The sequence below is a fragment of the Thermobia domestica genome, chromosome 6 (genome assembly GCF_964235325.1).
Source record: "Thermobia domestica chromosome 6, izTheDome1.hap1.1, whole genome shotgun sequence".
NCBI classification, from domain to species: Eukaryota; Metazoa; Arthropoda; class Insecta; order Zygentoma; family Lepismatidae; genus Thermobia; species Thermobia domestica.
The window spans coordinates 306871141-306890751 of record NC_137459.1 but is presented as its reverse complement, the minus strand read 5'-3'; positions in this window follow the sequence as shown (position 1 = coordinate 306890751).

The window sequence follows — 19611 nt, the reverse complement described above, 5'->3', positions numbered from 1 at the left end:
ACTGTAGAAATTAGTTAAAGGACACTAAGAGAGCGAAAACGTGTCCTAGACAGGTGAAAATATAGTTAAATATTGCAAAAGATATCATGTAATTTATCTTCATTTTCTTATATTCTAGTATACTTTTTCTTTCACATCCAAACATCTCTATTCAGAATCACGAGATAAAGGTGAAGAGAGAAACATTTCCATTTCAAGAATTACATCAGAAAAAATCTTTTGACTTAGACTAGATTCGAACTCGCAACCCTTGAAATCAGAAGTCAGCGCTCTACCGATTGAGCTAACAACTACTGTTGCAAAAGCTTTATTTCTATAACTACCGGTTGCTGATTGGTGTGTATTAACGAAGTTGACCGATATAATTGCTTCATATAGCTATTGCACTAATAATAATAATAATAATAATAATAATAATAATAATAATAATAATAATAATAATAATAATAAGATACTTTAAAATGTCGCATTTGTTAAAAGTTTGACGTGCAGAGTAAGTCCTAATATGAGATTTTATTAACGAGGGGTTGTACGCGTATGATACGGTAGCCTTGCATCCTGCAACCATGAAGAATGTTTCGGTTTGAACCTATGCGTGTCCTAAGAGGAAGGAGGAGGCTGAAAGAAAGAAAAGTGGTTTAGAAATTATGCAAAAGTAGAATATCTCACGAGGTGAGGTGATATAGAGTTCAGCGTGTCTTTCAGCTGCGACTCTATACAAAACGTGAATCTACGACTTAACGTGGAACCCGAACCACACGACTCCTGCCGGAAATCGAAACCCGTATCGCCTCTAGTTCTATCATGGGAGACACAGGAACATGTAAAAATAATCGAAAATGAACGATATTAATGTTAAATCTATAGCTTTCGAGGTCCTAAAAATTCCTAATTGAAAGATATGAGTGTCTATTCAATAGTTTTCGGGGTCGCTGAAGTGAATAATGACACTCCCGATACCATATAAGCGCAAGGCTTTATTCTTCGTTAGCGGCAAGTTTATACATTTGCTCCTGCTGGAAATGGATTCGTACTACTTCATTCCGATTGAAATACGCATTCTACTGGGAAAAGTAATCTCAAATATATCTTTAAAATACAAACCTATTTTTCCGTGCAACGCCGGGTATTTCAATTAGTAAATAAATAATTTAAGAAAGAATGAGTATATTTAATGGAAATAAGACATATGTATGTTTGAATGTTATATATTAATTGCTAATTCATACTTTATCTAGTAGAAAATGGTACATCCAGGATATATTCTGAAGTAATAGGGAGAACAATTTGAGATATATTTTATTTTTCTACTGTCGAATCTAGTGTGGAATAATTTCACATAATTTATTTCGAGACTATCGAGACGAGACTGAGACCGCTATTTGTCGATTGAAAGAAGACTAATACTGCAAGTAGTCTCGTATTGTCCCGTTTTGATACCAGTCCTACTTCGGGCTTGTTCTGTAGTAACTGGTTGCTTAGTGCACCTACATAAGACGTTGTATATTTAAATGTTTGAGAACTTGCGTTTGGCGTGGGAGACCCGGGTTCGATTCCCAGCGGGAGCTCATGTGGTTAGGATTCCACGTTAATCAGTAGGTCCACGTCTCATATAGCCTCCCTGCTGAACGGGACGCTAAACAAAAAATCAAATCAATCAAAATGTTTAAGAACCTACCCCACCCCCAGTTGATGGATCGTTCTAACTAAAACTAAAAGGCCGTTTATGTAATTTTGCGTTTAAGTACAGGTTCTATCCTTATGTCAATTGTTTTCTTGCAACAGAGAAAGAAAAAAGTAACAGTTATAATGTTGATCGCGCATAATCCTGTATAGATAAAAGGCACATAGAGTTTCGGACTCCGTGGCGTAAATACAGTAGTTACTGCCTTGGTAAGTTCATCGCTGAACGCGTTTCCGTCCTACTCGTGCAATGACGTCACCTTTGACACACGCTCGGGACAGGAGGAGTAACGCTGTTGTCTGCTTTCTCGCTTGCTGCTCTGTATTCTCTTTGGAACCTGATGTGAAATTACTGTTTTCTCCTCACTTTCAGCTGTCTATCCTATTTCTAATTTAGATGTATATTGTATTAGTGGAATTTTATTCCGTCATGGAAATATATTGTATTTCTTTTTAAATGTAAATAAAAAGAAAAGTCTATTTGGACAAGTTTTTACCCGTGATGCGCTTTTATTTTCTTTTGATTAAAGACCACGGTGGCTCAGTGGTAGAGCGTTCATCTATGGCGTTTAGGATCCCGAGTTCAATCCCAGCCCCCGCCAAGTGAATTTTGTGGTGGACAAACACCGTGTGCGTGGGTTTCCTCGGAGTTCTCCAGTTTCTTCCAACTTTCTTCATTTCATTTATTACTCATCATCACCGTCTCCTTTAACCTAACCGGCATAAACGTGGGACGTAAAACTCAAAGATTTCATTTTCTTTTTTTCCTTAAATTGTATCCCCAGTTGGCCTAATCCACTGGCATTTTCCAATCAGAATTATTTTACTGACCTCTTAATTCTCTCCCTTCACCACTTTCTTCATTTTCTTGTAAAATGTTCTTTTGGAGGAAGAACTTTTCCGTTGCTTGTTTCTTTAATTTATTCTTATGTATGTTCTAAATGGGATAAAATATTAAAACCCCCGGTTCACACTTGCTAACAAATTCATGTTCTATGATGCCTGTTAATTTTCTAATGATGTTCTTTCCTTTGCGAATAAATTCTCCATTACTTTCAAGAAAATATTCGTTGGCTATTTTGATTGTGTCTAGAAGTTCCTTTGATGAAAATGTTAGTCCTCCTTTTGAGATGATAAATTTTGTCCAGTTGCACTGTAGTCCCTGAACAGGTCCTTGACATAAAGCCGTGGATATTTGACTTTACATTAGAAAGCTAGCTTCTCAGCTATAAATTCAAGATTTTGTTCTTCAAGTTCGTGCGTATTAAATGAATACATTTGATCTTCAATTTCATTTTTATCTTCTGGTAAAATATGCATCTACGGCTGTACTGTTTAGTGATGTCAGCCGGCTCGGCTCCGCTCGGTTCGAGCCGGCTCGGTTACCATGATCTATTGGCTCGGTTTGGCTTGGCTCAGGTGAGCTATGGGCTCGGTTCGGCTTGACTTAGGTGAGCCATCGGCTTGACTGTCTTCGGCCCAACTGAATCGAGGGCTCGAGCAGGCTCGGTTGGGTGACCTGTTGGATCGGCTCGGTGGTGACAGCCTTGAGCCGAGCCACTCGAGTCGTTGACAACACTAGTTTCAGGAAACTACGATCTGAGCCTTCAAATTTCGATTGCTCCTTGACCTTCATTCGGTTCAATTTTGATCTCCGAACTGCAAGTATTCTCTGTCAAGAAAGTTTATGAATATTTCCATGGGATAGTATCTTGCACCTTGCTGCTATGAAAATATAATACTATACATTGACCCCATATCATTTCGCCAGTAGCTTCTATTTGCTCATTAATTAAAACAGTATTCCTGGGCATCGTGGCGAAAAATGTATTTGCTTTTTCGTGCATTCTACGAAAAAAAAACAGAGTGAAAACAATAAAAACAAAACAAGGAAAAAATATAATGCGATGCAAAGTGCTTGGACTATTTCGACATATCACTCAATGTAGCGCTTTCCTTGCAAGCAGGACTTGATGGTGTAATCGGTTACACCGTGGGCTTAAGTTCACGGGGTCCTCAGATCGATTCCCCTTGGAGACATATATTTTATTTTTTTTTACAACAATAGAAGTTTTCTAAACTATCGCGTCATTTGAAAAAAAAATAAATTACGTAGAAACACAACATTTCACTTTTGTAATCACATTATCTCGAATAAATATGATCATTTCTTGCAGTTCAAACCGTAGACAATAAGTTAGCGAATAATGTTTTGCGGACTTTTTATAAACAATGTCCAGTGTGTTGTCGTCGGCAGAGCTCTACACTGTAGACCTGAAAGTCGCAAGTTTCTGAAGTAAACAGTGTCCATTTACTACTACTACTAATACTACCACTACTACTACTACTATTATTATTATTATTATTATTATTATTATTATTATTATTAGAATGACAAAACAAGGAAAGGAAAAGACACATTGATAGGAAGAGAAGAGATATATTTTATGTCAGATTCTTTTTAGGTTTACACATGAAAGTAATAATATTGTTCCATTTATAGATTGACAGATTGAATTATTATTTTATGAGAACAAAAAATTGAGTATAAATATGTGTTAGCTGATAGTATTAATGAATTTCGTTTCGCCCTTCTTCTAGATATGCTAAGTTGATTTTGGGTTTAATGTCCCTTTAAGCAGCAAGGCTATAGGAGATGAGACCTACTGATTAACGTGGAATCCGAAACACATGAGCTCCTCCCGGGTCGTTTGCTAGATAGGAAGGTGAGGTGACACCTTCAATAGAATCCTTCTTGTGACTAGAGTTATAAGTTCGGTGTTATTGCTTTAATGCTTTATCAACGTTGCATGTAGCGTTGAAGCTTATAATAACTTGTTAGCAAAATCACGTGTAAAATTTGAAGACCGAGTTAGTTATGTAAATTCGCACACAGATTGAGGTAACGAAGCCAGAGTAATGTGCGTATGTCTCTTGAACAAAGAAAGTTTCTCTGCTCTGGCCATTCTCCTTCGGAGAGTATTGCACAGCAAGGTGGTCTGAAGATCTTCTATTCCACGGATGTATTCCCGCGCACGCAGAACCATTTTCGTTTCTTCAGCACAAGTAAAAAAAGAAAACAAACAAACGAATCAAGACGCATGAAGTTTAGAGCTAATAAGTAAGACTGAACCAAAGGTATGGGTCATTACTTGATATGTTTAAAAAATATATAAAATGGAGGAAAGTTGTTTTGTCTGTGTCTAGAAATGGAGTATAAATAAATAAGAGAAGAAACTACTCTTCTGTCCAGAATCTTTTTGCATGTCTTTCAAAAGTACATAAATAGAAATAACTCTCTTTCTTATGAGAGAAAATGTTAAATGTCTTCTTAGAAATATGCAGAAAAAGAAAACCACATATTTCCAAATATATATATATATATATATATATATATATATATATATATATATATATATATGTGTGTGTGTGTGTGTGTGTATATGTATATGTATTCTGTAAAATATCAAGAAATAAAGAAGCTATAATTAATAAAAGAAATCTCCGAAACTCATCGCACAATTCCAAGTTCCATTTTCCTAAGCGTGGCAAATGCGCGGCGAAATTTACAGAGACAGGGAATTTTTTGATTTATTAGAAATACAACGTAAATCTTTCATAGTGTTAGTTACTATACATATTGCACAGCTCTAATAATAATAGATATTAAACATTTTATATGTAAACAAACAAATGAAAAGAAATAAACCACAAAATATACAAAACAATCAGGCAGTTTGTGGCAGTGATTAAAATGCGTTCTAATATGAGTTTACTAAGATAAAATAAACCTATACATACCTTCGTAGACTAGACGGTTAGAGCATGCTGTAGAAGGCCAATGTCCTTCTCCATCATCTACATATCAAAATGCAGATGAGGGGCACATTTACATATCAATATGTAAATAGATTATTTTATGATACAATTAATTGCTTGAATATTAGCATACTTAGTGCATATTATCTAGTTATTATGATTAAAGATGTTTAAAACACCGAGCGTAGTACGGAAATATTAATACAATATTGTATTATCTTGTATTTATTCATTGTGTTATTTCCTTTATAGACTAGTTATAGTGTATTTACCACTTGCATCTAATTACCGAGTCATTGTATAATATATAGCATACATGGGGATGAAGGAAGAATGATATTAAAAGCCTCTATGGTGGATTAATTAGTGAAGAAATAGGCAGATTCTATGGAAATCTTGCATTGATTTTAGAACGCTGGAAGACGGAGCGAGCGCTGACAGAAGTTTTTTTTTCTCTCCCGACTTCTCGTCGCCTAGACTTCGATATGTGAGGTCCTCACGACTCACCATGTAAAGAAATCACTAGATGAGGGACCCAGGGAGGAGATTATACCCAGGAAGGATCCTACAAACTTCCTTAGTGAAACAACACTGACTTGGAAACAGTGGGCAAAGACACACAACTTCTATTGTTTAAAAAGTTGTAAAAATTTTAGCTTGTACATGTGAGTTTTTAGATTTCAATAGGTGTGAGTTTCTGTGCAGCTAGCTCAAGCGTCTCTTCCGCCCCCCTCTTCACCCATGACCGGTACGGTCTACGAGCGGACCTATATTTTTTTCCCAAGATGCAACACCAGTTTAAAATGTTTTACTCTATTTTGACTTATTTTCTATGTAAAATATTAATATTAACGTATTACGCTCAAATCGTTCTTGGAAATACCGTACAAAATTACTGATTAATTTTATCAGCGTGTATCCATATTCGTACAAGACATTTGGATCTTGTAATTATCAAAAGTAATAATAAACAAAGATGTTTCCTCTATCCCTCTCCATACAAACATGGATGCCATTAGGAGCAGACAGCTTGAAGGACAGCCACAGGAAATTGGGCTTATTTCTGCTTCTGAGAGAGATGACAGTTTATGTATAGCATAACTATGTATTTTATGAATATTTATCTTTATTTCTGTGTATCATAACATGTATTTCTCCTATTTATAAGTGTGTTATAAGTGAAGATATTTATATTGTTTAAAAAACTCTCATAGACTTCTGCTGGGAGCAGAAGGTTCCAAGTTCTCCGTCTTTTACAAAGAGCAGCACCTGTCAAAGGGGTGAAGGGTTGAATTTGCAACTAGATGTGGCTGAACTGGTGTATTTGCAGAGAGGACCACCCGGAAGATTGCCGGAAGGCACAAAACCTTTTGTTAGAGACTCGAAAGGGAGCGAGTTTCTTCCTTTCTTGGTTTTTGTGCGATAGATATACTTGTTTCAGTGGTGAACAAGGGAAGTTCGTTCTTGTATCCGGAAGTGAGAACACGTTAACTATCGTCGTAAGGAAGTCGTCTTGACTTCTCTGAACTATCAGTTACTGCTAACCCAGGAAGACGTGTGGACATATTAGTCCCCGTGGAGATTCCTGTGAAATACCAGAAACTTGAGTGTGTAGTGAACTTTACTTTTACTTATCACCTTCGAGTGTACCGAAAAGAATGTGTTAAACCGTGCACATACCTACAGTGTTTGAAACTAAGTTGTACACATCAAACTACAATTGATCATGGAAATTAACCATTGAAATCATTTAGTTTTTTTTTCTCTCTGAGTGCTAACCGTCACTCATATGAGATGAACTAAGTGGACATCTTATCAAAACCCCACCAGTATATATGGGGAAGCATTTACACTTCGAGAATGATAGTGAAACACGTAAAGTGAAATATCTCTAGTTGAGATATTTTAAAAGGCCTGTAACGTCTTTTAACACAGTGCCTTCCTTGGACTTTTGTACAAGGTTCCAAGCATTTGTATTTGCTTGCGTTCATGGACATACCATATGTCCACTGCGAGAAACATTATTATCCAGCCTATTAACATTGTGAAGAACACTTACCCTCTGCAGTGAAATGGGAATGTGGAAGGACTTAGTGACGTGGAACTAGAACTGTGCGCGTGAACACTTGGTCAACTACAGGAACTGTGCCACGAGATAACTATGCTATTTAATCAGTTAAATTTTGTTTTTTTATTTTAACGTGTTGATACAATATAAAAATGTATGTGATATTATTTACTCCTCTCTGAGACTGTCAGAGACCATAAACTCAGCAAAAATGAGGAGTTAAAGAAATCTGTATCTCATATTTTTCTTTATTTTTCTAAGGTCAACCAGACCTAAATAATCAAGTTTTCGTCCTCCCCTCTTTTGTTGTTTTCTAATATAGTAAAGAAGTGCTGTATAGATATATATATAAATATATATAATCGTGTATGTGTTTTAGTAGTGCACTACCGAAGGAAAGTAATGTGTCAGTGTATTGGAGTGTGAATATACATCGACAGCTTCCATCTTAATGTGTCATTATATTGGAAATAAACCAACATCTCTAACCAGAATATGTGTTGAACTGAATTTGCTGCAGGGTGAGTACCTACTACTAATGAAATGTCTGTTTTTCAGGAGTGTGAGACAAGGAAGCATGTTCCCTTGTTGTGTGTATGTCTGACCGGCTCTCTGAATGGGGCCCAGAGAGAGTATTAATGCCCAGAGAACCATTAATAACAGTCATGAGTATAGTGAGTTCTAAAACAGGCTGCTACCTGTTAATTTAACCGTATAGTTTTTTTTTCTTTTAACCTTTTGGTATTTCATAAACAACTCACTATAGTAGCATCTTGACCATGACTGTTACACAGATAACCCTGAGATCTGTTGTTCTCCTTATCTAAAATTTTTCATGCTCTACCGACTCACTTGTGGCAGTGGCGGCTCTTACAGGAGAGTACCCTTATTTCCAAGAAAGGAAGTAATTATGCAGATGTCTGCAATTAGCATTTTATGTAAATTTCACTGTTTACTTTGAATATTCCCAGCCACTCCACCATATTTATTTTAATTTATTTGTGTTGGTGTTCCTTGGTAACCTTAGTTTCGGCTCTGGCTCCCTGCACCTCACAAAAACTTGGCTACCCAGCTGCAGGGCTCGATATTCCACGCTCTTGCGCCAAAAACTTGGCGCCAGCAGCGTTAAGGGCATAGAGTATACTTCATATACTCACTGGTCAGAATACAGTTTAAGTAAAATTTTTAGTATATGTTTTTTTTATTATTCCCTGAAATTTCCAAGAACGGCGGTGTCTTGTGTATTTGATTTATTTTGTGTTTTGTATGTTTAGCTGAAAAACATTTGTTAGAGTGTTCAGGCTTTTAAAGTTAGGGGGGAAGAAACTTTTGTAACATTTCTTTTGTTTGTAAATGGTCGTAACACGAGCACAGGCTCGAAAAGTAGAAATCATTTAAAAGCAGTTTGAAAATGAAGATTTCGCGCAGAGAGCTGGCGAGCTCTCAGATGAGAGTAGTGTTGTAGAAGCGCAGAGCGCTAGCGGGCGCACGATCAGCGTGGTGGGAAACGCTGACGTGGTGGAAACGGTTCCGCCAGTCACCGGTAGGGAACCGGAAGTGCCGTTGCGGGAGGAAAGGGACGAAACCACTGAAACTCCGGAACATCTTGTTAGCCCAGCCAGTAATATTTGTAGCGCTATGGATAATATGAATAATTTAAATATTGCGGCCATGTTAGGTGAGATTTTGTTAAAACTTGAAGAAAATAGTAGAAATCTAAAGGAAGATTTAAACACAAAACTTGAAGAAAATAGTAGAAGCCTAAGGGAAGATTTAGACGTAAAGCTTAAAGAAAATGCGACCCAGTTAGAAAAGAAATTAGAAGAGAGCTCAAAGGGTTTAGAGAAATTAGACAGAAGTGTAGAACAAGTCCGTACCGAAACGAGACAAAATAGTGAGAGGTTAGAGAAAAGAGTAGAGACCGGCCTGGAGCAAGTACATAGGGAGACGAAAGACATGTATAAACGTCTCGAACAGGCTATAGAGTCCAGTAATGCTCGTCTGGAACTCCAGTTGGAGACTGTGAGTTCGAGACTCGAGCACAGTAAACGTGAGTTGACTGAGCGGCTAGAGATCACCACAGTAGAGCTTAGGGGGGAGATCGAAGGCGCTCGTGAAGAACTAAACTCACGCGTTCAGGAAACAGCAAAGAAGTTCGATGAAAATTACTCTGATCTCACTGAAAGTATACAACAGGTCTCGTCTCGTGTCGAACAGACCACTATCCAACTAAATAATCAGGTCGGGAGAGTGGAAGTGAGTTTCGCTTCCCAACTAGCCAGGCTCAGGGGGGAAATCGAGCAGGAAACGCCACTCGAGGAAATTCGTTCAGAGTGCAACGGTAGCATCCAGCAGATGCAAGATACCGTACAGGATGTGTGCACGCAATTAGAAAAGAAGATGGAGGAATGGAAGAACTCCATACAGAAGGAGACGAGCGAGGTGATCGAGGGGAGACTCGCGAACATCTCTGTCTCCGCTACCCAAGAACGTCCTCCATCAACAAACAACACCTCGAGTCGCGACTCACCCGGTTCTCAACCTGAGAACCTCGCTACTGCCCACGAGACAGACCCTGTTCCGTCAACGTCTCGCTCATGTAATCATGAGACGAGACTAAATATCGCTACTGCATTAGGTCTCATACACAGAGATGTGACGTTGCCTGTGTATACGGGAAACGAGACGGAAACCGAGACCTATAATTTTCTTCAAGATCTCGACCGGTGCTTCGAGGTCACTGGAGTACCGGATGAGATGAGATTAAGTTTCATCCCTCGAGCTGTTAGGAACACCTGTTACCAATGGTTCCAGGTAAACCGCAGCAAAATTCAAACGTATGACGACTTCGTGTACGAATTTAGGCATTGCTACCTAAGCGAAGAGAGGTTGGCTAACTTAAGGGCAAACATTCTGACATCTCACTTTGACAGTAGAGTGCACAAATCCCCTGCAGAATATCTGCTGGATTTGCTGCACAAAAACAGCATTTTGGAGCCACGCATGTCAGATGCGACGTTATTGAAAGTACTCCCACGGCACTTACCAAATTGGCTATTTAGGGCAATAGTCTCGTCTCGCCCTAAAACCATTGCTGAACTCCTGAATTTGGTCCAAGAACTGCAGTCGTCGATGACGAATCGCGACCAGTTCTACCAAACAAACCCGAGGAAAGGGGTCAACATGCTCCAGGTGAGCATAGAAAGTGAGGAAAATAACCCCTCTGGCCTTAGCGGTAAGCACGTGGCTCGTAAGAAAAACAGAACACGAGAGAACCAGCGTCCTTACCAGAGACGGAGAAACAACACGAACCAAAACCACCACCAGCGCTCCCCGCCTCGGAACCAGAGCAGCGGAAGTGGGTCGTCTGGCTGGTCACGTGGGGGGAACTCCCACTCCACCCACAACAACGGTCGTGTAGCCCGCGGAAGGAGGGGCGGAATGCGCAGTGCGGATGGACAACGAGGAAATTCCTTCCGTCAAGAAGACGAAGAGATACAATTACTCGAACTTTATGACCGTGCGCCCCCTCCTCCCACTCAGAATACAAACAATACCAGGAGTAACCAATCCTCATCTCTTTCTTCAAGGGAATGAGGATTGTCCGCATATGCTTGGAACAACGGTAGGATGGTCACGGAGAGAACTTTTACACCCGAGTTGACTAAATTAAATTCCAAGTATGTGCGAAATACAGAAAATAGTGCAGAACCTGAAAATTATGACAACTCTTGCGAAACCGCAGTGAAAGAAATTTTAGTAACTGAAGATGAAAAAGAAGAAGAAAATTGTAATTTATGTTTAGAGATAAAATCCAAGAAGCATTTTAGTGAAGGCATGTTTGAAAATAAATTAACATTACTTAGTAGGAACGGAGAACATATTGATCTAGATAGGGAAATTTATGAAGAAGCAAATGGCATATTTAAGAACTTGTTTGATTCCTGTAATGATGAATTACCTACAAATAACGTCATCTCACTACCAGAGATAAAAGTGTGTTTGTTTGGGAAAGAAGTAAATTGTTTATTGGACACAGGGGCAACTTCCTCTGCAATTTCGAAAGAGATTTGGGACACTGTCTCAAATAGCCACCACCCACCCGCATTTTTGAGTGCGAAGAATATACGGGTTACGTCTGCTTTTGGTAGTAAATCAGCGACGATCATTGGCCAAACGCTGTTAGTCATTGAGATATAAGGGAAGGAATATCATACTCTAGGTATTATAATTTCAGGCCTGAACAGGTCTTTGATATTAGGATCCAACTTTTTTACCGAATCTCGTGCCGTGTTAGACTATGACACCGTCCTTCTACATCTCAAACATCCTTATGATGTAGAAGTGGTGTTTAGATCAGTAGATTGCGAGACCGAGGATCTAGTAGTTCGTTGTTTGGAGTTGAATGGAGAGTGCCAGAAACCATTTAGTATTATGGATGAAGTAGATAATTTTGATTGTAATTTTTCCCCGTCAGACGAAAGACGGAAGGCCATACGGGTTAGTGCACAGAATGAGCCTAAGACCTACAGAGAAAAGGCAGCTCGTGCCCCAAACTTGGACGATGGAAGATTCCCAAGTGCCCAAGAAATGGCAGTTCACGTATTCCCACCAGAAGAGTGGATGAAAGTGAAAACTCGTGCCTCCCATTCCGAGATAGAGGAGTTTGTATCGAACTACTCAGATGTCTCAGCCTCCCAAAGAGAAAGTTTGAAAGCTGTGCTTCTCAAGCATCAAGCACTTTTTGATGTCAAGCCAGGTTGCATAGCTAACTACGTGCATGAGATTGGAGTAACGGACGAACGTCCAATCAAGACAAAACTCTATCCTTACCCGAAGAGATTTAGAAATTTGGTATCCAATGAAATTTCGCGATGGTTGGCCTGGGGGGTGATCAAGAAACAGCCTACGGCGTATATTAACCCTCTGGTAGTGACACCGAAGAGTGACGGACGTATTCGGGTCTGTATCGATGGCCGAGCTCTGGCCAAAATATCTGGTGACCTTTCTCACAGACCAATACGTTCTGTTCTGCCCTATCTGTTCTCCAGGACATTTGTGACAATTCTTGGTTTAGCTGTGTCGATGCAACCGAAATGTTCTTACAAATCAAAGTAAAGGAAAGCGACCAAAAATACTTAGGATTCCTACATGAAGGCATATCTTATGTCTTTCAGAAACTTCCATTTGGGACGAAACAAAGCCTTGCTTCTTGCGTCAGAGCTTTAGATATGCTGATAGGAACTGAAGCTAGAGAGTACTGTGGCGCTTATGTTGACGACCTGATTTTAGCCTACAGGAGCTTCAATGATCATATAGTACACCTCGACAGAGTGTTGGGTTTACTCACTGCGGGCGGCCTAACTCTCAGGCTGAAAAGTGCAATTTCGCAAGGAAAAGCTTAAACATACTTGGTTTTCATCTTTCTCAATCCGGTATCGGTAAAGATCCGGAGAAAGTGAAGTCGGTGTTGGATTTTAGAACACCCCGGAACGTAAAGGAACTGCGTTCCTTCATTGGCTACTACCAGTACTATAGATGTTTTAGTAGGAAGTACTCGGAAGTTCTCCATCCGTTGTTCTAACTACTGAAGAAGAACGTGAGGTTCAAGTGGGAAACAGAACATCAGGCAGCGATGGAGAAGATCAAACAGATCTTCCAGGAAGAAGTAGTGCAGAAGACCGTCCTGCCTGACAAACAGCTGATTTTAGAGTCGGATGCGTGTGACATTGCGTGTTCATCTCTATTGTACCAGCGTGATGATAATGATGATATCCGTGTCATCGCATTCACATCACGTGTGTTTAATGCGGCACAGAAGAACTATTCTGTGACAGAAAAAGAATTTTTTGGACTGATAGATGGGGTTGTTAAATTTAAGCAATATTTAGTAGGAACTAAATTCATAATTCGCAGCGACCACCTTGCTCTTAAGTTCATTCTATACTGTAGGCTTACAAACCAGCGCATCACCCGGTGGGCGATGCTGCTCTCCAATTTCAATTTTGAATTTCAGTTTGTTAAGTCCAACGAAAATTTGAGTGATTATCACTCTAGGTACCCTCCTCACACAGAAGAAGACCTCAGTGTTGCACGGAAGCCTATCCTCCAGGAGTCGCTGATGTCCATTCTGACGGAAATTCCATGTGAGTTGAGGAAGATGATTGCCATACTACCGGAGATGCAGTCTTCAGATCCTGTCTACGGCAAGATCAAGAAAGATGTAGAAGAGAAGACGGACTCACCAAAGGTGAATGGTGCTTGTCACCGTTTTGAAGTGTTGAACGGACGCTTATGTAAGCGTGACCGGGAAGGAGTCCGAATATGCATCCCAGAAGTGCTAGTAATTCCACTGCTCGATTATTACCATACAGATCGAGTGGACTTGTCAGCTAGTAAATTACTACCACTTCTATCAGAATTCTTCGTATGGCCAAAGATGAGAGCAAGTGTGAGGAAATTTTGTGCTTCCTGCGAATTATGCCAGAAAAGCAACCCTCCCCAATGTTATCGTCCGGGACCACTGAATCCCGTCGTCGTTGAGAAGCCAGGCTACTTAGCCTGCGCTGATTGGTTAGGACCCTTAACCAAGGGAATTGGGGGAGTCCACTACATTTTAGTATTCTACGACGCATTTTCGAAACTCATTGGTTTGTATGCGTGTAGGAAAGCCAACACTACCACTGCAATTAGGAAACTTAAAGAGTACTTAAAAGTGAACCCTAGTGTGGAACTAGTCTTGACAGACAGAGGGTCACCTTTCCAGTCTAACCGCTGGAGAAATGAGTTAGCAGCACTTGGTATCAGGCACATCACTTCTACTCCATATTATCCGCAGGGTGAGATGGCAGAAGTGGCTGTCAAGGCGACAGTACGTTTACTACGTAAATTGTGCCATGATAACCAAAGATTGTGGCCCAAATACTTAGATAAAATTGAGAAGTGTTTAAATTCGGCGAAACACCTGACCACTGGCGTGTCAGCCTTTGAATGTCACTTTGGACAGTCTATGTCTAGGGACATAGCCAGGCTATTTGAGATCCCAGAAGTGGACCAGCGCCATGACGTGCAGTATTATATTGAGATTGCAAGGAAGAACCACAAAAAGAATGCTGCTGCACGAAAGCGAAACTTTGACAAGTCACACCGTACCGTAGAGTACAATGTGGGTGACCTTGCCCTATCTAGAGTGTTCCCCAAGTCGGATGCTCTAGCAGGTGTGTCGAAAAAACTCTTACTCCTATACTCTGGCCCGTGGAAGATTGTCGCTACCACCGGCAGGAATATGTACACGCTAGCGGATCCAGTGACAAATGAGGTCAAGATGACCAGAAATGCTTTTCTCTTAAAGCCGTATATTGCTAGAGAAGACACAACTCACAGTGGTACTGGTGCAATAGAGATGCAATAGTATCACACTTTAATGCATCGAACCCCGGACTTGACACATGTGTACATAGTGTTAGTGCTATAGTGTTTATTTAGTGAACTAGTGTATTTGTGTATTTGTGTATGTATGGGAACTTATGTGATTCATGTCTACGTAGAGTTAGGGAATACTGAATTCTCTATATTTAGCTCTTGTGTATTGGTATTTCAGTTATTATATTTACTATGTGATTTACTTTGTTTTTTTTAACCTTAGATATTTTGTGTAATTATATTTTCAGGAACAAAAACGTGCCCTCTTTATGATCTACGTCCTGTACTAGCAAGTACAGCACCTAGAATCATAGGGGGAAAATACTGTAGAAGGCCAATGTCCTTCTCCATCATCTGCATATCAAAATGCAGATGAGGGGCACATTTACATATCAATATGTAAATAGATTATTTTGTGATACAATTAATTGCTTGAATATTAGCATACTTAGTGCATATTATCTAGTTATTATGATTAAAGATGTTTAAAACACCGAGCGTAGTACGGAAATATTAATACAATATTGTATTATCTTGTATTTATTCATTGTGTTATTTCCTTTATAGACTAGTTATAGTGTATTTACCACTTGCATCTAATTACCGAGTCATTGTATAATATATAGCATACATGGGGATGAAGGAAGAATGATATTAAAAGCCTCTATGGTGGATTAATTAGTGAAGAAATAGGCAGATTCTATGGAAATCTTGCATTGATTTTAGAACGCTGGAAGACGGAGCGAGCGCTGACAGAAGTTTTTTTTCTCTCCCGACTTCTCGTCGCCTAGACTTCGATATGTGAGGTCCTCACGACTTACCATGTAAAGAAATCACTAGAAGAGGGACCCAGGGAGGAGATTATACCCAGGAAAGATCCTACAAACTTCCTTAGTGAAACAACACTGACTTGGAAACAGTGGGCAAAGACACACAACTTCTATTGTTTAAAAAGTTGTAAAAATTTTAGCTTGTACATGTGAGTTTTTAGATTTCAATAGGTGTGAGTTTCTGTGCAGCTAGCTCAAGCGTCTCTTCCGCCCCCCTCTTCACCCATGACCGGTACGGTCTACGAGCGGACCTATATTTTTTTCCCAAGATGCAACACCAGTTTAAAATGTTTTACTCTATTTTGACTTATTTTCTATGTAAAATATTAATATTAACGTATTACGCTCAAATCGTTCTTGGAAATACCGTACAAAATTACTGATTAATTTTATCAGCGTGTATCCATATTCGTACAAGACATTTGGATCTTGTAATTATCAAAAGTAATAATAAACAAAGATGTTTCCTCTATCCCTCTCCATACAAACATGGATGCCATTAGGAGCAGACAGCTTGAAGGACAGCCACAGGAAATTGGGCTTATTTCTGCTTCTGAGAGAGATGACAGTTTATGTATAGCATAACTATGTATTTTATGAATATTTATCTTTATTTCTGTGTATCATAGCATGTATTTCTCCTATTTATAAGTGTGTTATAAGTGAAGATATTTATATTGTTTAAAACACTCTCATAGACTTCTGCTGGGAGCAGAAGGTTCCAAGTTCTCCGTCTTTTACAAAGAGCAGCACCTGTCAAAGGGGTGAAGGGTTGAATTTGCAACTAGATGTGGCTGAACTGGTGTATTTGCAGAGAGGACCACCCGGAAGATTGCCGGAAGGCACAAAACCTTTTGTTAGAGACTCGAAAGGGAGCGAGTTTCTTCCTTTCTTGGTTTTTGTGCGATAGATATACTTGTTTCAGTGGTGAACAAGGGAAGTTCGTTCTTGTATCCGGAAGTGAGAACACGTTAACTATCGTCGTAAGGAAGTCGTCTTGACTTCTCTGAACTATCAGTTACTGCTAACCCAGGAAGACGTGTGGACATATTAGTCCCCGTGGAGATTCCTGTGAAATACCAGAAACTTGAGTGTGTAGTGAACTTTACTTTTACTTATCACCTTCGAGTGTACCGAAAAGAATGTGTTAAACCGTGCACATACCTACAGTGTTTGAAACTAAGTTGTACACATCAAACTACAATTGATCATGGAAATTAACCATTGAAATCATTTAGTTTTTTTTTCTCTCTGAGTGCTAACCGTCACTCATATGAGATGAACTAAGTGGACATCTTATCAAAACCCCACCAGTATATATGGGGAAGCATTTACACTTCGAGAATGATAGTGAAACACGTAAAGTGAAATATCTCTAGTTGAGATATTTTAAAAGGCCTGTAACGTCTTTTAACACAGTGCCTTCCTTGGACTTTTGTACAAGGTTCCAAGCATTTGTATTTGCTTGCGTTCATGGATATACCATATGTCCACTGCGAGAAACATTATTATCCAGCCTATTAACATTGTGAAGAACACTTACCCTCTGCAGTGAAATGGGAATGTGGAAGGACTTAGTGACGTGGAACTAGAACTGTGCGCGTGAACACTTGGTCAACTACAGGAACTGTGCCACGAGATAACTATGCTATTTAATCAGTTAAATTTTGTTTTTTTTATTTTAACGTGTTGATACAATATAAAAATGTATGTGATATTATTTACTCCTCTCTGAGACTGTCAGAGACCATAAACTCAGCAAAAATGAGGAGTTAAAGAAATCTGTATCTCATATTTTTCTTTATTTTTCTAAGGTCAACCAGACCTAAATAATCAAGTTTTCGTCCTCCCCTCTTTTGTTGTTTTCTAATATAGTAAAGAAGTGCTGTATAGATATATATGTATAAATATATATAATCGTGTATGTGTTTTAGTAGTGCACTACCGAAGGAAAGTAATGTGTCAGTGTATTGGAGTGTGAATATACATCGACAGCTTCCATCTTAATGTGTCATTATATTGGAAATAAACCAACATCTCTAACCAGAATATGTGTTGAACTCAATTTGCTGCAGGGTGAGTACCTACTACTAATGAAATGTTTGTTTTTCAGGAGTGTGAGACAAGGAAGCATGTTCCCTTGTTGTGTGTATGTCTGACCGGCTCTCTGAATGGGGCCCAGAGAGAGTATTAATGCCCAGAGAACCATTAATAACAGTCATGAGTATAATGAGTTCTAAAACAGGCTGCTACCTGTTAATTTAACCGTATAGTTTTTTTTTCTTTTAACCTTTTGGTATTTCATAAACAACTCACTATAGTAGCATCTTGACCATGACTGTTACACAGATAACCATGAGATCTGTTGTTCTCCTTATCTAAAATTTTTCATGCTCTACCGACTCACTTGTGGCAGTGGCGGCTCTTACAGGAGAGTACCCTTATCTCCAAGAAAGGAAGTAATTATGCAGATGTCTGCAATTTGCATTTTATGTAAATTTCACTGTTTACTTTGAATATTCCCAGCCACTCCACCTTATTTATTTTAATTTATTTGTGTTGGTGTTCCTTGGTAACCTTAGTTTCGGCTCTGGCTACCTGCACTTCACAATGCTCTCAGAGTATTTTGTTTTTATCCACGATCATCAGTTCGAATCGCATAGACTACACTTCCATTCTTTCTTTTTCTTTCTTTCTTTTTTGTAAAGAATAGCTTGATTCTGTCAGTTTCTTAAACAACAATGTTTTGTTCTAATAATGTTGCTTAGTATTATCGTCTTCATTCTAGTTTATTTGAATATTTCCAAATAATACAGAATTACGTCCTTTAAATAAAGTATTACAATTATCAAGAATTTTATAAAAAGAGGAAACTTCATTTTTTGATCATTATCCTAACGGGAAGGGGAAACTTATAAATATTTGGAACGGCAATTAACGTATGAGTAAGCTTTAATGAAACATTACTAAAATAAAACAGTTACAAAACCGTAATGGCCCAGTGGAAGCCGGTGGGTGTAGTTTAGCAACCTGGAGTGTTAGACTGTAGTGTTGTCAACGGCTCGAGCGACTCGGCTCACGACCCAGTCACCACCGAGCCGAACCGAGGTTATCTTGTTCGAAGGGTCAGTGATTTTGTGTCGAAGGCAATGTCACGCGAAGAGACAGGCTGCGCGTGGGCTTACCTTGTCTTACGTTTGGCAACATTGCTCTTGGTCAAGTGGCCTATTGCTTGTGCCTTTAGGTATTTGCCCTACAGCTATACACCGAGCTGTGTGCGTTCTGTGTTACTCCCTCCCTGCCCGTGGCTGTGTTTGCGAAAATATAATTGCTTTTCATGCATTGGGATAAGGGGTAAGACACCGTGCACACCTTGCAGGAATGGAAGGGAGTAACATATAAAATGATCGAAAACGACAACCGATGTTAATGTAGAGTTTATAGTTTCGAGGTCGCTGGGATGGTTAGGCGTAAAGCTATGAGCTATTTTCTGTTAGTGGTTTCTTCATATACGTCTACCAAGTTAACGAACCTTAACTTATCTGATTACAGTACTTGGTTAGTGTGTCCTCGATGGCTAGTTTTACTTTTTCCATGATCATCCCATACCATACAGTATTTTTATGTTTTGAAAAAGCTTGATTCTATCAATTCGTTAAACAACAATGTTTATTTTTTCTAATCACGTTTCTTAGTATTATCCTCTTCATTCTAACTAATTTAAATATTTTCAATAATTCAGAATTTTGACTAAAAATGTTACAATGATCAAGAATTGTATAAGAGGAG